Source organism: Musca autumnalis, unplaced genomic scaffold, assembly GCF_047663935.1.
Source record: "Musca autumnalis isolate F117 unplaced genomic scaffold, ASM4766393v1 scaffold_1, whole genome shotgun sequence".
Lineage (NCBI taxonomy): Eukaryota > Metazoa > Arthropoda > Insecta > Diptera > Muscidae > Musca > Musca autumnalis.
Genome location: NW_027411644.1, coordinates 250,291,228 through 250,311,772, shown reverse-complemented (window position 1 = coordinate 250,311,772; position 20,545 = coordinate 250,291,228).

The following is a 20,545-nucleotide window of genomic DNA, read 5'->3' as shown; positions in this document are numbered from 1 at the left end:
TAAATGATGCTGACATTTTGAAGCCAGATTTACAGTGTTTTTTGAAAATTTCTTCTAATATCATTCCGCAAACAGGTTTTTCAAAAAATCATATATAGGATTGTGGTACTTGCGATTCTGAGTTATTTGATACGTATATTGTGAATGTAGTCTGCACAGCTTCATAGAAATCTGCATCCAAATACGGAAATTTTGTGCGAACATTTTTCTAAAAATTATATTTTTCGGCCCTAATTTTTACAATTGTCATTCGAATTCCTCGTACTTGATTGCACATTTTAGTTTTTTACGTTCCGGATCCAATAAATCATTCCCCGTGAAAATCCATCTACTAAAACGCGAGTTACGATAAATTCCAAAGTAAAAAATCACCTAAAAATGTTTTTGAAAATATCGCGTATTTTATCGCGTTTGCTGCGGTTCGTTTCCACTGCAATGAAACAAATAGTACAGCATCTTCGTTTTAGCGGAAACAGAGATTTGAAAGCTTCAATGATAAGGGAGCTACATTCATTGATTGAATGTTCTTGATTGATCGCGTTGAAATAGATATATATCGATGTAGATTTTCATGGTGGACATTGAAATCGGATGCGGACAAAAATTGTATTCACTTTGCGCAAATTAGCGATATTTTATAGGTTTTTTAGTGCTAAGATGCAGCCGATGCTACATCTTAGCCTCCAAATTAAATTTCGAAAAATATATACAAACTAGCTGACCCGGTACGCGTTGCTGGCCCGTTGTTTGGGTTCTCAGTGTAATCTTTAGTTATCTATCCAGTATTGATACAGTCATAATTAGGCATCCCTCTAGAAACTTCATAATATAAATCAATGTTTTGACATATATTCCATGTAATGGTATCCCCCAAATTTCAGATATAAAATCTCTTTTATTATACCCTTCACCATAAATCGACAGTTTAAAGCACTTTGTGACCCACATAAAATAGTCGGTGCACGTCAATTAACATTGCTATATATTGGATTGTTGGTCTCGGTTGGGGTCATAATTATTACTGCAGAGAATTGTCAGTATAGGTCCACGTTTTGATATAGCTCCCATAGAACGGTACCAGCTGATTTTCGCTGTTTTTGAGGATTTAACATCATTATCACACCGAAAAGGCTGAAATCTGATTTTAATATATTTTAAAGAGGAGAGCATAAATATTCGGATCGACCGAAAGACACAACTTTTTATTTGCGCTCGGTATGTAACAGTTATAGGTTCACGTTTTGATATAGCTCCCATAAAACAGTACCTCCCGATTTTTGATAGTTCAGAGATATAGCCACTGTTGGGGGTCGTAACAGTCTTGCAGAGAATTTTCAGTATACGTCCTCGTTTTGATATAGCTCCCATAGAACGGCTGCGCCTGATTTTCGCTATTTTTGGTGGATTTAACCTCATTCAGCCCGATCGAACGTAACGCCTTTTTTTACCCCTCAGCGAAATGTATGTTCCTTCGGGATATGTATGGCAACATTTATATAATTCATAAAAAAATACTTCTATAAATTGTAGTTGTTATTATCGAGATTTTGCTGTATTTAAAAAATGTATCTTTATCTAGCTATTTCAAGGATTGAAATCAATGCTCATGAAGTTTCACTTCCCACATTTTGACATTTTATACGTAATTATAATATTTTCAAAAATCGCACACAATCGGGGTATTCTGATTCCAATAACTTTGTCTGATTTCCAATCGATCTTTCTGGAATTTCGATCTAGTGACATCTCAAGTTATCGGGATTTTACTGTATTCCAAAATGTGGAGTTGATCGCGCTATCCCACTTATTGTTTAGTGTTCAGCGTTTATAGCGTTTTTTACGCACGCTAACAAAATTACGTATATTATCTGAAATAATAAATGTTTGCAAATTTTGTGATGACAGCCATATTTCGCTTTTCGCGATATTTCACTTTCGCGAAGACCATTCAGGGTCAAGACAGTAATTACAGTAGTATTGCAAACAATCTGTAAACAATACGTTCAAAAATATCATGGACTTCAAATTTAAAAAAAAATGTTGAATGTTAGCCGTATTAAAATAGCTCACGATCGCGCTATCCCACTTGTTCAAGCTAGTGTTTATATCATTTTTGTGTCACGCTTACTAAAATTATGTATATTAATTGAAATAATACATTTTTGAAAACTTTGTGATGACCGCGATCATTCAGGGAAAACAATCTGTAAACAATACGTTCAAAAATATCAAAGATTTCAGATTTTCATAAAAACATTGTGGGGGAGGACCACCGGTCACTACTCTAAGCCGTATAAAAACAGCTTACAACAGTTCTAATTAATTGAAATAATACATTTTTGAAAATTTTGGGATGATCGCGATATTTTTACTTCCGCGACGACCATTCAGGGTCAAGACTGTAAGTACCATAGCATTGCAAACAATTTGTAAACAATATATTAAAACGTATCTTGAATTTCGCGGATTTCTTAAAAAAATTGTGGGGAGGACCACCGGTCACTACACTTAGCGGGATAAAAAAATAGATTACGACCTATTCTCAGACATAAAAACTCCACATACAAAATTTCATAATATTTCCCAATCCATTTTTCGGAATTCCTATATCGTGACATCTCAAGTTATCGGGATTTTACTGTATTCCAAAATATGGCGTTGACGCGTTATCCCACATATTGAAGCCAGTGTCTGAAATAATACATTTTTGAATAATTTGGGATGACCGCGATATTTTACTTCCGCGACGACCATTCAAAAAATATATAGCCTATTTTCACCACCGGTGTTCCCAGTACATTATCTGAAATTTTCAAGAAAATCTATTCAGCCGTTTTTGAGTCTATTCGGAACATACAAACATACTAACATACACACATTGCCTTTTATATATTAGATTAAAAGATATGGTCTTGCTGTACAAGAAAATCACATGCGGACAAAATGATTTTGATAATTACGCGATTTACACGTATTTTAAAATGCATATAAATTAAAATGGGTTATGTGACCCCTATTTCCATTTCAGAAACCTTGAGATATATCCTCAGCAACCCAGTTATCTTCCTCAATAGGAAAGCTTTTATATGAATGTCTATAAAGAAAAATCCGTATATTTTAATGGGAGATTTAAGCAAAATGAAGGAAGTATTCCAATAGATTTTTCCAAAATTTTCTACTACATAATGAATGTGAAAAAATATTTTTTCAAACAAAAAATTATTTTTTTAACCAAAATATGTGTTTATTTTGGCTGTGACATCGAAAATATAATACCAATCTGTATGAATTTAGTCTCATTTGATTCGCCGTGAAGTTTTGCTCCCATACAAATTTTTTCGTAGTTTTATAGCGGGTAAATGGACCTTTATTTTGAAAAAAAGTTGACTTACATTCAATAATTTATCAATTTATTATACATTTCGCGAGTACTGAGTAACATTTAACAAATATTATGCAATCTACTAACTCAAGCCACTTCCAGATAACTTTTTAGTAGCAATTGCTCGCGGTAAAATAATTAGCGTTTTTATAATAATTTTTTCTTTAAAACGAAAATAAAACCTCCATAACTTTCGTCCGCATCAACAAAAAACTGGCTCGCGAGCGGATTCGTACTGGGAATTTGTTTCTTAACCTATGTACCAAAAATCTTTAATGTAGCGCGAAAAAAAAATTAAAAATTTTTTGAAATGGAATATGAAATATTTGACAACATTCGTGATATGTATGATTGTGACATGTTATACACTCCGGTTCATCTGAATAGAACCAACCAATTTTGCCTACAAATACCGTTATATCTAACGAATTGAAAAGTTTGTTTTTGTGGACATGTGGAGTATATAGTAGTCGATATTTTCAATACCTAACATGTTTCACATATGCGTTATAGAAGTAGTTTTTACTCGATTTATGAAAAAATTTAAAAATAGTAGCATGTGTTAATGTTTCACCAGGATAGAACCACCAGACGAATTTGCACAAATCCTGTGTCAGATGTTGAAAACTTTAACAACAAACTACTTATAATTAACTACTTATACTACTTGTTATACTTAACTACTTATAATTAAAATAAAGGCAGTGAATGATTGCCAACAAATATTAGGCAAAAATTGTATTAGGGTCTTGGAATATGGTGAAAATCGATGCTTAGAGCTCAAAAAATTTTCTTATCAAGAAATCGATAGAAACAATTTACAAAGTAAAAATTTTATACTGAATTGGGATCAATATTTTCAAGACTACAACAGAAGTACGAAGAAGTTTTTTCTGCCTTTCCAATACAATGATCGATATTTCATCTGAGTAAAATGAATGGAAATCGATGAGTTCCATCCAGTTTCGTTAGCTGTGGATATCTACAGCTCCGAAAAATATCAAAACTCCCACCGCTGAACCTTTCATGTCATCATCAAGGGCTTTGACGGCCCAAACTACAATGTTCATAGATAAAAAAAAAATGCCAGAGCGCTTTTTACATTAATAAAATTTTTCACGATTTTGCTTGGAAACCGCAAGTCCAATTGAAATGGGATTAGAGCAAATGTTGTAGCTGTGAAAATTCTCTACAGAGTGATCTCAATGATTTTTTCCTAGGTTTTACCATGTTGAAATTGGGACAATGAACAGACTGTATCGCCTCCTTACAAAACAATGTCATGCACAGATTCTGAATCTACAATGTTCATAGATGAGAAAAATAAAAAAATCTACCAATTGATTTTTAAATAAATCGCGGTGCGGTCAAAGTTCACATTTTTGGTTTTTTATATTTTCAGGATTTTGCTTGGAAACCGCTAGTCCTATCTAAATGGGACTGCTGTAGCAGTGAAAATTCTGTACAACATTTCCTTAAGTCCCATTTCGATAGGGCAAAATTCTAAAAACCTAAAAACGCTAAAAATGTGATCTTTGACCCCGATTTATTTAAAAATCCCTCCAGCGAGTTTTTCTTACTTTTGTCTTTTTTTCATCTATGAACATTGGTGTTTTAGAATCTGCAAACACTTCCCAGATGTAGGCGGTTATAATTTAAAGTTAGTTAGGGCGCACCGTACTACTGGTTTATAAGGTGACAGTCAGTGCATTGTCCCAGTTTGAACTTCTATATTTCAAAAATGGTAAAACCAACGAAAATACGAGGGTCACTAAAGAACATTCTGGCCTAGGCAACACGCAGTGTCGCCAGGCGTCATTTGACATTTTTCTTGGAAAGTTTGACAGTTTTTAGCCTAAGAGTACTCAGGATAGTTTGACATACGACCATGTGTTGGGTTGTTTACAGTGCACTATAGGTAATTTGCCCTGTTTTTGAGACAAAAATTAATAACAGCGGAATTAAAGGATTTTTTAACTTTTTAAATTATTTATGTGTAAAAGTGAGATAAAACAAAGATTTTTACAGATAAATTCGGATATAAGGAACAACGGTTATAAGCAACTACGTATATAACGAACGAAGCTATTTTTTCCAATGCCATTTTAGTTAGTTTTCTTATACACAACAAACTGAGGAAAACGACCACGGTAGTAAGTAACACAAATTTTGTCCCCGCGAGTAGATTTTCCAACGAATTGTTACTACAGTTTTGTATATTTTTTGAATATACGTTAATAAAGACGAGTTTAGTACTCCTTTAAACCGTATCAATGATTAATATGTAATAGAGAGATAAAATAAAGCTTACTACTGCCGCACCGTTCATAAAAAACCCGGATATACCGAATAAATTGTCGCCATTACTTATTTTACTTGCAATACAATTGTAAACAACAATATTTTTTACATTTATTACTTATTTCCTCAAACCAAACTTCCACAATTTTAAGACTTTTTATTGCGAAGTAACCTAATACAATCTCATAAATATCAAAAAACGGGCAAAATCGGGTTTTGAAACCTAGTAATACCGATGCAGAAGAGTTTCAGTAATGTGTTCTAGGTGGCAAAATCACGGCCAAACACGGCCAATTTAGTATAGGTCTATATGAAGTGAGTTTAAGAAAAATAAAATATTTATTTCAGACTTTTTGTGTTTTTTGGTCGCTACCCAAAATGTTTAAGCTATATTATATATGAAATAAATCCCTCTCGCAATTGCCAATCTATTCCATTTTACATATATTTATATTTGGTTTATTTTTCCGCGGTTTTAAGTACATTGAAATATGCCTTACAATATATATTTTTTAGTTCTTCTTCGAAATTCTCACTTTGACTGCAATTTAAACCGCGATAATGACGCTATTTTGAAAAATGTCATTCATATTAATAAATTTTGACAGGTTCTTTTTTCAATGCCAACAAAAAAATTATTATTATTAAAAGTTGCAAAATCGACTTTTTGCCTCAAAAACAGGGCAAATTACCTATAGTGCAGTGGCTTGATTGAAACACCTCAAAAACATGGTTTTTGAAAGTTTTTACAGCATCTTCTGGCTATAGCTGCTATTTTTCGGGTTCATACGCATAGTTACATGATACTCATCTGGATTCATCTTATAAACGTTTTTTGATGCGCCGCGATCGTATTTGTTCGAAATTTCATCCACCGATCGACAGGGGATCAAGAAATACCCCAATTTTGGCTTCAAGTTTTCATGCAATATGAAATGTTAGTTGATGGAATAAATGCCCAAAGATGCCTCTATCTCACGGTCTATAGCACAGCGTTCTTGCATTATACGTTCACACACGGCTTAATTTTTTCTGGTACAACGGCCGTTTTTGAACGACCCTCACGAACTTCGTTTTTTTTGTGAGTGTCGGCCTCGATTGTATTCATTTAACCAGTTTTTCTTAGTTCTATAGGATGGTCCGTTATCTACATAAAAAGATTTAATTTGATTGATGCACTCTTGCCGTGATTATTCACGTCGCAATTTGTAAAGAGTTATCGGACGAAAATGTTTACAAGTAAATTCCATTCTTTTTGCAAAGTGAATTTTTCAAATCTGTAAACAGCTCAACACATGGTCGTATCTGAAACTGTCCTGAGAACGCTTAAGCTAAAAACTGTCAAACTTTCTAAAAATATGTCAAATGACGGCTGGCGACACTGCGTGTTGCCTAGGCCAGAGGGTTTCTAGTGACCCTCGTACCATATACATATGTCAATCTTGTAGAGAATTTTAACAGCTACAACATTTGCTCTAATCCCATTTCAGTAGGACTTGCAATTTCCAAGCAATATCGTAAAAACCTAAAAATGTGAACTTTGATTTTTTTTGTTTTCTTTGAATTTCTATGAACATTGTAGTTTCAGAATCCGCAAAAACTTTCCAGGCGTAGGCACCTTCCATTTAAAGTTGCTAACTGCTACATTGAGAGGTCAAGAGTTTGTTTTCAAGTTTAGTTTTCGTAAGTTGGCCGAGTATGCATCCCCCAGAATTAAATTTAAATTATGAAAATTTTCACACGACAGTTATGGTCAACTTTACACGCTAAATACTATCCGATCATTATCAACAATTATATTGAACTATAATTGCGACCTCTAGCGTGTTTAAGGTTACAATACCCACAATTAAAACCAGGGTTTCGGAGTAGGAGCCGGAACCGGAGTATTTGAGTCTGAGTCGAAAAAAATAACTCTATTCCGACTCCGTGCAAACATTAAATGAATTAAACTTTCTAATTTGTAATTTTTGCTATTTTTCGCTGTAATTTACAGCAGAATCAATTTGGTTGAGTATTATATTCTAACAAACAAATAGAAAAAAATTAAAAACTTTTGAATATATTATTAATTTTGAGTGATATTCGCAATTATCTTCGAAGTCTACTCCGGAGCCATAGTAATAAAGAAACGACTCCGGAGTCTGCAGTCGGAATCGAATCAGCAATGGCTCGAAACCCTGATTAAAACTCAGGGATCCCTGTATATACTAGGCTGTAACTCTGTTATCTGACCACGTACATCAACATAATGGACACCAATGGAAAGATCAAGCGTTCCTCTTATTAATAAAACTTACTTGGGTTTAACATAGTTTCCAGGAATAAAGATATAGTCATTTCAATAAAAACCAATTTTCCAATTTTCACACAAAAGTTCTGGTCCATTTAACCCGATAAATATTATCTGACCATCACGTTAAATTGCAAGCTAATTCTCTGTCGTAAACCCAAACCTTACGTAAAACTTCGCGCCGATCAGCCGCTACATTGCGACCGACAGAGCCGCTACAAAATTTTATAAAAATTTTGTTTTTGGTCCATTTAATTTCAAAAACTATTTGGGTCTAGTCTGGTCTAAACCCGACCTCCATTTTGTGAAGATTGGTCCATGATTGCGGCTGTAGCGTAATTACAATTTTTAAAGGACGGACGGTCACACATCTCAAAATCGGTTTATATCGTCGAGATATGAAATTTGGTACGATAATAGAAAACTTTCTGGCCTAGGCAACACGCAGTATCGCCAGGCGCCATTTGACTTTCTTTGGAAAGTTTGACAGTTTTTAGCCTAAGCGTACTCAGGACAGTTTGACATTTGACAAAAAATGTCAAATGACGCCTGACGACACTGCGTGTTGCCTAGGCCAGAAGGTTTTCTATTGTCCCTCGTATACCACATGGAGGGTATGCGACGAATATTTCGAGGTGTTACATGAATTGTTCGAAAAACAAACTTATAATAAATACCCTTTCCACACTGTCGTGTAGGGTATAAAAATAGCTTTTGTGTTTTTTGGACAGTCTGGTGTATATGCCCTACTTAGGCTAAAATCTGATGATATATCCAAAGACTTAAGCTACAAAAACAACTTCACATGCATTACTGGAATAAGACGCCTAATTTCTCAAATATTCAAACTAACTAACCCAATTCCTTAGTTATGAACATAATTTATTTTTAGTTTATATGGTCCAACGGAAAATAATACAAATAATCATTGTCTTGTCGGCTGTGGCGGTGTTATTACAATTTTCCTGTTTCACAGATTCGTTGTCAACTTATGGCACATTTCGTTGCACATTGCGAACATTAAATATTTTAATGATATCTGATCGCAAGCTGTTTTTTCAGACAACTATAACGAAACTTTAATACTGCTAACAATAACAACAACTACAACTGTGGAGTTCAAAACGGCAAAGCACCAAAGCAAGGAATCAAACTGTTCATTCAATTTGGCTAATCCGCTGTTATGGCCATTAAACTCTGTAGCACATTGGCCAAAGCTTATTTGTCGGCTTCTTGTGTGGTTTTATTAGCTGTTGTTGCTGTTGTCAGATATTTGCAGATATTACAACTCCCCAAATACAGATTTCTGGGATATATGCACTCACGTTGTTGTTGTTAGTGTGGATGTCTTGCAATCAACCAGAATGACCGAATCAACGTAGTAAGCGTATTACAATAAAAATGGCCAACAATAAACACAGTTATGGGGGACACATACACACAAGTTAATGCCACCAACAAAATTTGGAAAATATTAGTTGATGCTTATAAATAACGGGGACAAACGGAGCCTATTGTGAGGGCTCCAAAATGGGATAAATATTAAAATAGATTTTCACAAACGAGGCATGTTATAATCAACATCTTAATTTGTTAATAACCGAAAATTCATCATGTTTTTAAGGAAGGTAGGAATATCCTTAAAAACGTTTCGACAAGTTAGTTCCAAAAGTTAGTGGGTATTAATAATTTGTTCCAATCCTCCTAAGGCCTCTTTGGCGCCTTAAACAAAAACACCGTGCTGAGATCACCTATTTTGGTCATGAGAGAAATTCTCCTAAAAACCACCAAAATAAAAAAACGCAAAAGATTAGTGAAAAGAAGAGTGACCGGCATTCATGTGGCCAGAATAAATGAATGAAAAGCTTAGCCGAAGCTGAATGACATACATTGTGAGCAGCGTTGGGTATGTAACCAGTTGCAGTCGATTGGCAAATCTCTGTTGCATTAATAAATTACTGCCGCGAAGCTATCTTCTATCCCAAGGCCTAACTTCAGTGGCTGTTATTGTTTTATTGATATAATGTCCATTATTTGATTGTGATTTCTGTGATTTGCTATGAAAGGCCGCTTCAAGTGGCGTACAATGTAACGGTAAACCTATTTTATCTTAATTTGTTTCCTTCTTTGTTTTGTTAAGGGGGTGGCCAAAGCGCAATATTAAAAAAAGTCATCTGACAATTGGACAAAAGAATGAAGTTGATGGATTTTTCTTGTTAAAGCTTAACGTGTTTAAGGCAAAAACACGTTGATTAAATAGAGGTTGTGTTTTATGCTGTGGAACAATGTAAGGCTTTATAGATTAGAAAGATTTAGAAATGGTTTTAATATATTCAGGATTAATTCAATGAAACGGACCAATTTGGTCCAACTTTTGTGTGAAAATTTTTAATGTACAGCATATAGCTTAATTTCTGGAATACATTCAGGCCAAGTATGACGTATTTGAAAAATAAACACTTGACCTTTCAATTTATGACAATAATGATGATGTGTACTAATGTTGATAGTGCAACCATATATCCCTAGAGGTAGCAGTTACAGTTTTATATTAACAGCATTTTGCATTAGATAAGAGTTTAGGTCAAGAGAAACACCAATAATTTTGGATGATGATCAGTTAGTATTTTGAAGATAAACATAACTTTTAAATGAAATTATGCAAATTTTATTTTCATCAATACAGTCGAAATCGCTTATAACGTCGGTAAAGGGAATCACCAATTTCGGACACTGTTTCCATTCACTTTTTGTGCTATTCATTTTATATACATATACGTATAAAAGACCTAAAAACAATACACATTAAGCTTGAGACCTACAGTTTATCGCCCAGACCGAACGGCGTGTCATAGGATACCACTTTTAGAGAAGTTTTATATGGCTGAAATACTCAGAAAATGTCCCTAACATTACTGAGGTGTATTTTGCCACCATTGAAAGTTTGATGTTACCTCGCCGGGGAATCGGACCCACGACATTTTGTACAAGGTGGATGTGAAGTTGAAATATAGCTTCACTATGGAATATTATTTGAAACGAAGATACGTAATGATTTTTTTTTGCTTTGAGCATTTCAAATGTCTCCGAAGTCTATTCTTAAAAAATTAAAAAAAAATTTACAATTTCCTTGTATGCACACTCGCCTTTCACCCTGAACGCCCGGGTTTGGTTTCTAGGCCAGGTCACATGCAATTTTCAACGGTGGCAAAATACACGTCATTAATGATGGTTACATTTTCTGAGTGTTTTAGCCATGAAAAAACTTCTCTACATGCGGTGTCTTAGGACACGTCGTTCGGAATCGGCGATAAACAGTAGGCCCCTTATCATTGAGCTAGTATGAATCGGGGTGCACTCATTCATATGAGAGAAGCCTCCCTTGTCCCTATTGGGATGTTTGCGGAACAATTATGTATATCATTATACATTTCTAATAAAAGTTCCAAAATTGGTACATTACATTTGATACATCTATAATCTATATCACGTTCCTTTTTAGAATACACCTAATATAAATAAATATATAAACCGCTGCAAATATACCCAATTACAATGCAATTTGCCATATCTGACCGTGAAATTTTCGACAGACGGACACTGCTCCAATTTCATTGAACTCTACAAATGCTATATACAAACTTTCAGAGGGAACATTGTGAGTTAATTGAAGGTCTGTCGTCCTTCTTTTTTTCCAAAAAAAGTGCACTTGTACCATATACATGCTTGGAAATGCACGCGATTTGGTGCTTTTTTGGGTATTTCGAAAATAGTTCATTGTGGATATATATTGTGATATCAAAAATATATTTTAACCGGCAAAAAACAACAAATAATGAGTAAAAATTCAAATAATTTGCATGCAAAAAAATTAATGACAACCAAAAGTATTCATATTTAATTATACTCCAGGATAGGGTGGGTGCCAACACCAAAATTAATATTTCAAAAAACTTTAACGGTAGCGACAGCGAGTGCATTTTGAAAAAAGGTGGCAAAGCGACCTCACGCTGCAATATACATCTGTATAAAAAATTCAATTGGACAACTAATATGCTAGGGCACCACGTAATTTGCAATAATGCTGGGAATTTCTCTATCATGACAGAGACAATTGTAGCATGTTAGGAAAATGTATTCTACACAAAACCTATTATGTATTAGGCAGTAGGCCCGTCGTTACCCAGGAGACACATTATTGAAATTTGCATCAGGGGAAAGGTCAGTAGTTCTTTTTCCATATGTAGGCTACTTTGCTGGTATATGCCCTCCAGGAAGTAAAATATGGACCAAATTTAAAATTTTTATATTTTTCATACAAAAGTACCGGTCCATTTAACCCACTATATAATTTGAGATCATCTTCCAAAATTGTAGGCATGTTCTTCGACCTAAACTCTTACACCGTGCAAAATCTCGTGACTATTGAAATATAAATGCGCCTCTAGCGTGCTGCTGATTATACTACAAAATATTAGGCTGTAACACTGTTATCTGAGCATGTAAATCAACATAATTGGCATCAATGGAAAGGTCAAGAAATGTCTTTCCAAATGTTGTTTACGTGGGCGGAATGTATCTTCCAGGAATACATATATAAGCTGTCTATTAAAAATTTTCACAATTTCTTTGTCATATACTCTTACCGTATTTAAAATTTCGAGGCGATCGGACTATTATTGCTACCTACAGAGCCGCAAACAATTTGGATAAACATTATGTTTTTGGTCCATTTCACCCGCTAAATATTTCACGATCAGCACCAATAACAATAGATGCCTATTCTGGTCTGAACCAGACCTCCATGCAAAATTTCGTGACGATCGGTCCATAATTGCGGCCTGGAGGTTGATTACAATTTATAATGGACAAACGGACGGACGGACACACATCTCAAAATCGCATTATCTCGCCGACGAATATTTCGCGGTGTTACATGAATTTTTACCAAAACAAACTTATAATACCCTTTCCACATAGTGGTGTAGGGTATACAAATGTTAAAAGTCCTATTTGGTAGGGGAAGAGAATAAATACTATTTTTCTAAATTTACCTTTATATCAGTGTGAAACACTTGTTATTAAAAAAAAAAATACATTTTACAGTGTTTTGTTTAACTTGCTTTGGTGTCCGTTTAGTTCAAATCCGGTAACTCATTTTCCACACAGTTTCAGTTGACCAATCGAACTGAAACTCTGCACACTTTTCAGATTTAGATGACAATACATGAATATGGAATCAAATCCAATATGGATCCATTTTTTCCTATAGAGCCCATATAGCGGTATCACCCTATTTAGTACAAATCTAGTAACTCATTTTTAACGCAGTTGCAGTTGACCAATCGAACTGAAACTACACACAAATACATGAATATGGGCCCATTTTTTCCTTCAGCCCCCATATAGCGGTAACACCCGATTTTGAGGATTTTATCTTAATTTTTGCCCGAATTAGCTGTCATTTGGCATTTGGGATTTCCGCTGATACAGGTTTTGGTATAGCCCCCATATAGCGGTACCACCTGATTTCAAGTGTTTTAAGGATTTTATCTTCATTTTTAACCAGAATAGGCTGTAATTTGGGGCTCCCAATGGAACTGAAACTTCCCCACAAAAATTGTGGACATAGGACTCAGAAGTTTGACCTATGGCAAAACTGTCCTTCCGGGTTCATCATATTATCTTCATCGACATTTATTACCAAAAATAATTTTTCGCCCCCAGCCTTTGATCTCCATATTTGCGCGTACTGATATTTTTCCTTAAAAACGGTTTAAGAAAACGGGTTTTTTGCTCTAGAACTGCAACTAAGAAAGTTTTCAGAAGCGAATTAATTTAATTTGATTGCAAACTCTATAAGCTTTTTAATGGTATACATATAAGTTTAATCGGTTACTTAAAACCGGTTCAAAAATCGGTTTTAATACCGGAATATCCGGTTCAAAAACTGAGATAACCGGATCTAATCTCCAAGCGAATTTGTTATTAACGTGTTCACCATTACAAGAGCTATTTGTGGTAAATATTTCAGAAGCACCGCAGATGTCTAAATAAGCAATAACCAATTGTTATGTCTACATACCTATACATAACCAATAACGAATATACAGAAAAACAAAACATAGTTTAATTCTGAACCAAGTCCGAATAAATGTCAAAAATGACAATGAAAACGGGATAAAATCGATTAGTTGTCAAAGAGAACCGTACCTAAAATCTTCTGAGCAACATTTTTGTAGAATATTTGGATGCTGAAAAATCTCATCTTGTTACTTTCACTACGGTTCAAGAAATAAAGGACGAAAAGGACATGAAAGGCATTGAGTTAGAAGAATGAAATGTTCTACAAAAAGATTCGCCAATCGATTTGACTGAAGACATGTCACCTCAAAACGAAGCTACAATAACGCCAAACAGAGATATGGAGTTATTTTCCCAAGTATTATAGGGAAAAAAATCAAAAATTCGGCGCGCGATATCTCAGAAACTTGACCTATGACTAAAATTTCCTTTTGGGTTCTTAGTATACTCATAAAGGGCTTTCATCTCCAAATGAAATTTTCCACCCCCCAAATGCTGCACAGTGTAATCAATAGACAGCAGCATTTTGTGCAACCCCTATTTTTTGTCCGATTCATGTCAAATTTTGGGACTGGGCATATTTTTGGCTTCTGAGTAAATTGCAATCGAAACATATGACACATGCAAACTTATGCATTTTACATATTTTCTTGTGCAACAAATATTTCAGTAATAGGTACAAAAATGTTTGTTTGTAAAATTTTTCTGTTTAAAATTCTTTTCAGACAAGTCAATAAAATAGAGAAATGTATAATCACAGCCTCAACCTTCAAAATACCGAAAATCGAAAGGCCTGAAACTAATCCGAAAAATTTTAGGTGGAAAGTTGTTTACCCCCAAGGAAGACTTAATACCAAATTTAAGCCATTTTGGCGGGATATTGAGGCCACAACCTTGAAAATACCGGAAATCGGGAGGTAGCGTACTATGGGGGATATGTGAAGACGTGGCCCGATACCAACAAATTTCATGTGGAAAGTTTTATACCCCCAAGGAAGACTTTATACCAAATTTTACCCATTTCGGAGGGACATTGAGGCCACAACCTTCTAAATACCAGAAATCCGGAGGTATGGGGGCTATATGAAGACGTGGGCCTATATCGAGAAATTTCAGGTGGAAAGTTCTATACCCTCAAGGAAGACTTTATACCAAAATTCAGCCATTTCGGAGGTATACTGAGGCCGCAACCTTCAAAATACCAGAAATCCGGAGGTACCGTTCTATGGGGGCTATATGAAGACGTGAACCTATACCGAGAGCATTTAGGTGGAATATTTTATACCCCCAACGAAGACTAAATACCAAATTTCAGTCATTTCGGTGGGATTAGTGAGGCCACAGCCTTCAAAATATCAGAAATCGGGAGTTACCGTTCTATGGGGGCTATATGAAGACGTGGACCCATGCGGACAAATATCAGGTGTAAAGTTTCATACCCTTAACTAAGACTTAATACCATTTCAGCCATTTCGGTGGGATTTTTAGACCACAAATGCTTGTATATATTTTTGCTTATGCTCATTATATGCAAATATGCAAAAATATGTCAAAATATGCACGATATGCAAAATATGCAAACATTTCTGGAAAGTTTGACAGTTTTTAGACTAATCGTACTCAGAAAAGTTTGACATACGACACTTTGCAAAAAAAAAAATTGGAATTTACTTTGAACATTTTCGTCCCATAATTTTCACAACTTTCGACGTAGATAATCTTGGCAAGAGTGCATCGATCAAATTAAATATTTGTATGTCGATAAAGGACCATCCTTTATCACTATGAAAAACTGGTTTAATGAATTCAATCGTGGCCGACACTCGCCAAAAAACGAAGGTCGTGAGAGTCGTCCAAAAAAGGCCGTTGGACCAGAAAAAAATTAAGCCGTGTATGAACGGATAATGCAAGATCACCAGGAGACATCCTTGGGCATTTCTTCCACCAACTAATATTTGATATTGCATGAATACCTAGTTTAAAATACAGGTTTCTCGTTAGATCCAGCACAATTTAAAAATTGCTCAAAATAAGGCTCTTGTCGACTAGTGCAAAGAAATTCAAACGACATACATATGTATATAAGATCGTCATAGGCGAAGAATGAATCATGAATCTATGCTTAGGAGCCCGAAACAAAACAGGAATCGACCGTTTGGGTCTTCGAAAGCGAGCCAAATCCAACGAAAGTTGTTCATGGAAGAAGACCATCGAAGCAAATGGTCGTCTTTTCTTCGGCAAAACTGACCGTGTGTCGACTATACGACTTTAGAAATGTAGGACGGTTAATTCTGAGTATTACACTACAATTTGTTTGCCTGAAGTCTCCAGAGAAATTCGAAAAACGAACAAGAGAAGACGAATCATTGTGCACCATAACAATACGAGCTCTCACACATCGCTTCAAACCTGTGCCCCTTTTTACCGGACAAAACGTGGAATTGATGGGTCATCCGCCGTACAGCCCTGAATGGGGATCCAATGACTTCATTTGATTCCAGCATATTTCAAAAAAGGAGTGGTCAAAAATGTTCGTCGCCAGAAGATGCTGTAGAAGCGTTCAAAAACCATGTTTTGTAGGTGTCTCAATCAAGCCACTGTAAACGACCCAACACATGATTTATGTCGAACGGTTCTGAGCACGCAAACTTTCTAAAAAATGTCAAATGACGCCTGGCGACACTACGTGTTGCCTAGGTCAGAAGGTTTTCTAGTGCCCCTGGTATATCTATTTGAAGGTGATCAATCAAGAACCGTGGATGTAGCGTCACACACTATTTTTGAGATAAAATGAATATAGCTACCTCATCAATGAAATTTTTAAATCTCTGTTTCCGAATTTTTTCTGGGATGCCACTGGAGCCTCGAAGTTGAAATCCCCATTTGTTTGTTAATTGTATTTTTTTATTCTTTTAAATAACAGATAAGTCTCATTTGTAGTAAGGACTGGCAAACCTTTTTCTAAATTATTGTTATACATATTAAAAATGGGTATTCCTTTAAACAACATAAAGAAACGGAAAACAGCATATCTAGGGCACATTATGCGAAACCGTAAATACACCATTCTCCAGGAAATACTGCAAGCAAACATAGAAGGAAGACGTACCAGAGGAAGAAAAGAGATGTCATGGATTCAAAATATCCAGCAATGGACAGAATTCCAGAACGCCGAAAATTTAATAAGCATTGCGAGAAATAGAGATATATTTTCCTATTTTGTAAATAATTTATAAAAACATAAATATGTAATTTTTTGACAATTGTAATATGATCGCTAACATTCGAAAATCGAATACGCAATAAAGAAGAAGAAGATTCCTTTGCAATACCTTCCCTCGCCACTTACTATTTCCCAATTGTTAATTCCCGTGAGTCTTCCTAAATAAGAGAGAAATCCCTACTTGTCATTTCAGGGATGTTTGTGGGAATATTTTTCTTATACATCAAGGAACATTAAAAAAATTTTGTAGACTTACTTCCTAAATGGAATCACAGTTTTAAGTTCATTTCAACAATAAGAAAGGTCATACATTCATCTTCCTACCACAAAGACATAATGTACGTACGTACACACATATGTACATACCTATGTCTGTTCTAAAATCAACCTGTAGACTAGTATTTTAATATTTTTGCTTAGAACTTCTCTATGATTGTAGAAGTTCAGTGGCGAAGAACATAATTCATGTTTGTCTTCTGTGACCAATTGACCACATTTGTTTAAGAAAGCTTGAAATTCCTTTTGTTATTATTCTCGAAAAAAAAAACAACAACAGAAAACATTCCAACCAGAAAAAGTCACGAAAATATTTTTTGGTATAAAACAAAAAAATAAAACAGAACCATAAAAAATTTAAAAAAGAAAAACTATAAGCAAATATTTTTTGTTATCAACGTTGACAAAAAACGACAAGAACGCCAACAAAAGATACCAGCCACACTTTGCACACAGCTACAACAATAAAAGATGCACTACCAAAAATGGTCTATGCGCAGTCATAAATCACAAAAGCAATGCATCGATTTTGGAAAAAAAAACAACAGCAACAACAAACTATCTATACAAAGTGCAACGATAAAACAAAACGACTCTAACTCTATTCAAATAAGATTATCATACTTGCGAACAGTGGTTGTGTGAGCCTAGGAGTCGAATAAAAATTCAAATTTATAACTTGATAGTCATTCTAAAATGGTAGGCCAATAATTTCTCTTGTAGATTGGAACCAAGCAAACATTTGGAAGCCCCTGGGCCCGAATAATCTCTTATGAAGTAATGTAATGAAGTTACCTTCTGTATTACAGGTAGGGTTACCACTTTCTTTACTCATTACAAAGTTATTAGAGTTGTGAGTTCAACGCTCTCCTTCTGCAAACACTTTTTTGATTGTTAAATCGATATACACTGCCGCTCACTTGAATCGAACCCCCCCTGCAAAATTTTATTCAACCTCCATTTTTTCCGAATTATACAAGATATGAAGTTTTTAACTTTTATTATATATTGCTTCGCGTGTTTGGAGTAAACTTAGTCATTCATTTGCATTCAAATCCAATTTATATAAAAATTATACAAGAAAAACAAAATAAAGTCAAAAATTGGAGTAAAAAATTTGGCACATTTGAATAGAACCCCCCTATAAAACTTGCGAATGCAGATAGACTGTATTATACTATCGATGCATATTTACTCTATATTGAAAACGAAGTACTTTCAGTAATATTCAGTGAGAGTATATCCGTCCTGATTAAGGATACACCCGTATATCCTGCTTTGGCAAGGATTCTTTAAATAATCAGGTGTAATGCCAAACAAAGCTTGCTTTTTTCTGTCAACAAGTTTATTTTTGGAAGCGTACTGTGTCCTAGAGTCGTATATTTTACGCATAAGTCATTCCCATACAGTTCAGAGAACATTTACCACTGTAGAATATGGTGGCCCTTCCAGGATATCCGCATTTCTATTCCAATCTTTAAGTTTTGATGACTCGAAGTGTACAAAAGTTTATAACATCGAGATGAAATTGCCACTCGGGATATCCGAAAATGTTTCTCAATACTCTGAAATGTCTGTTTTAGAACTCCTTTATAAGTTGTTGTGCGCATTTAGGGTGAACTAAATTGACGCCCAAGTCCTTGCTAATTAGTAAGGCGTTCCAGCACAATAAAAACACATTCATCGCTACAGAAACTATTTAGAAGATGGTCTTCCATTCAATAGACGCGAAAATAATAGTTATAGAGTTATGCAATTGTTTACTTAATGAGGAGAGTCCTTAATAATTATGAAGGACTTGGGCGTTAATTTCTTTCACCCTAAATGCTCACGACAATTTACAAAGGAGTTCTAAAACAGGCATTTCCAGTATTGAGAAACATTTTCGGATATCCCGAGTGGAAATTTCATCTCGATGTTATAAACTTTTGTACACTTCGAGTCATCAAAACTTAAAGATTGGAATAGAAATGCGGATATCCTGGAAGGGCCACCATATTCTACAGTGGTAAATGTTCTCTAAACTGTATGGGAATTTATAAACTTTTGTACACTTCGAGTCATCAAAGCTTAAAGATTTGAATAGAAATGCATATATCCTGGAAGGGCCACCATATTCTACAGTGGTAAATATTCTCTAAACTGTATGGGAATGACTTATGCGTAAAAATATACGACTCTAGGAGACAGTACGCTTCCAAAAATAAACTTGTTGACAGAAAAAAGCAAGCTTTGTTTGGCATTACACCTGATTATTTAAAGAATCCTTGCCAAAGCAGGATATACGGGTGTATCCTTAATCAGGACGGATATACTCTCACTGAATATTACTGAAAGTACTTCGTTTTCAATATAGAGTAAATATGCATCGATATTATAACACAATCTATCTGCATTCGCAAATTTTATAGGGGGGTTCTATTCAAATGAGCCAAATTTTTTACTCCAATTTTTTACTTTATTTTGTTTTTCTTGTATAATTTTAATATAAATTGGATTTGAATACAAATGAATGACTAAGTTTACTCCAAACACATAAAGCAAAATATAATAAAAGTTAAAAACTTCATATCTTGTATAATTCGGAAAAAAATGGAGGTTGAATAAAATTTTGCAAGGGGGTTCTATTCAAGTGAGCGGCAGTGTACAGTATGCAAAGCTTATATTCGTACACCCCTCAAAACGTAGTAAAATCGTTATTAATTCCATATTTTGTATGCAAATATGAAATAATTGATGGAAATTACTAGAACGAAAAAAGACTTAAAAATATTGAAACAAAGTTTGAATTTATTTCGTCATTTAGGTATAGATGGCGCCTGTGTGGGTGGCAAAGTTCGTATTTGTACACCTAGAAGCACCATATATTTGGGATATTTAAGGATTTTTTTAAGCATAAATACCACTAATTTTTGTACTTTTCGTCTTTTTCAATTCCTGTGCTGTGAAAATGTAAAAATAACGATATTTTTATTATAAAATTTGC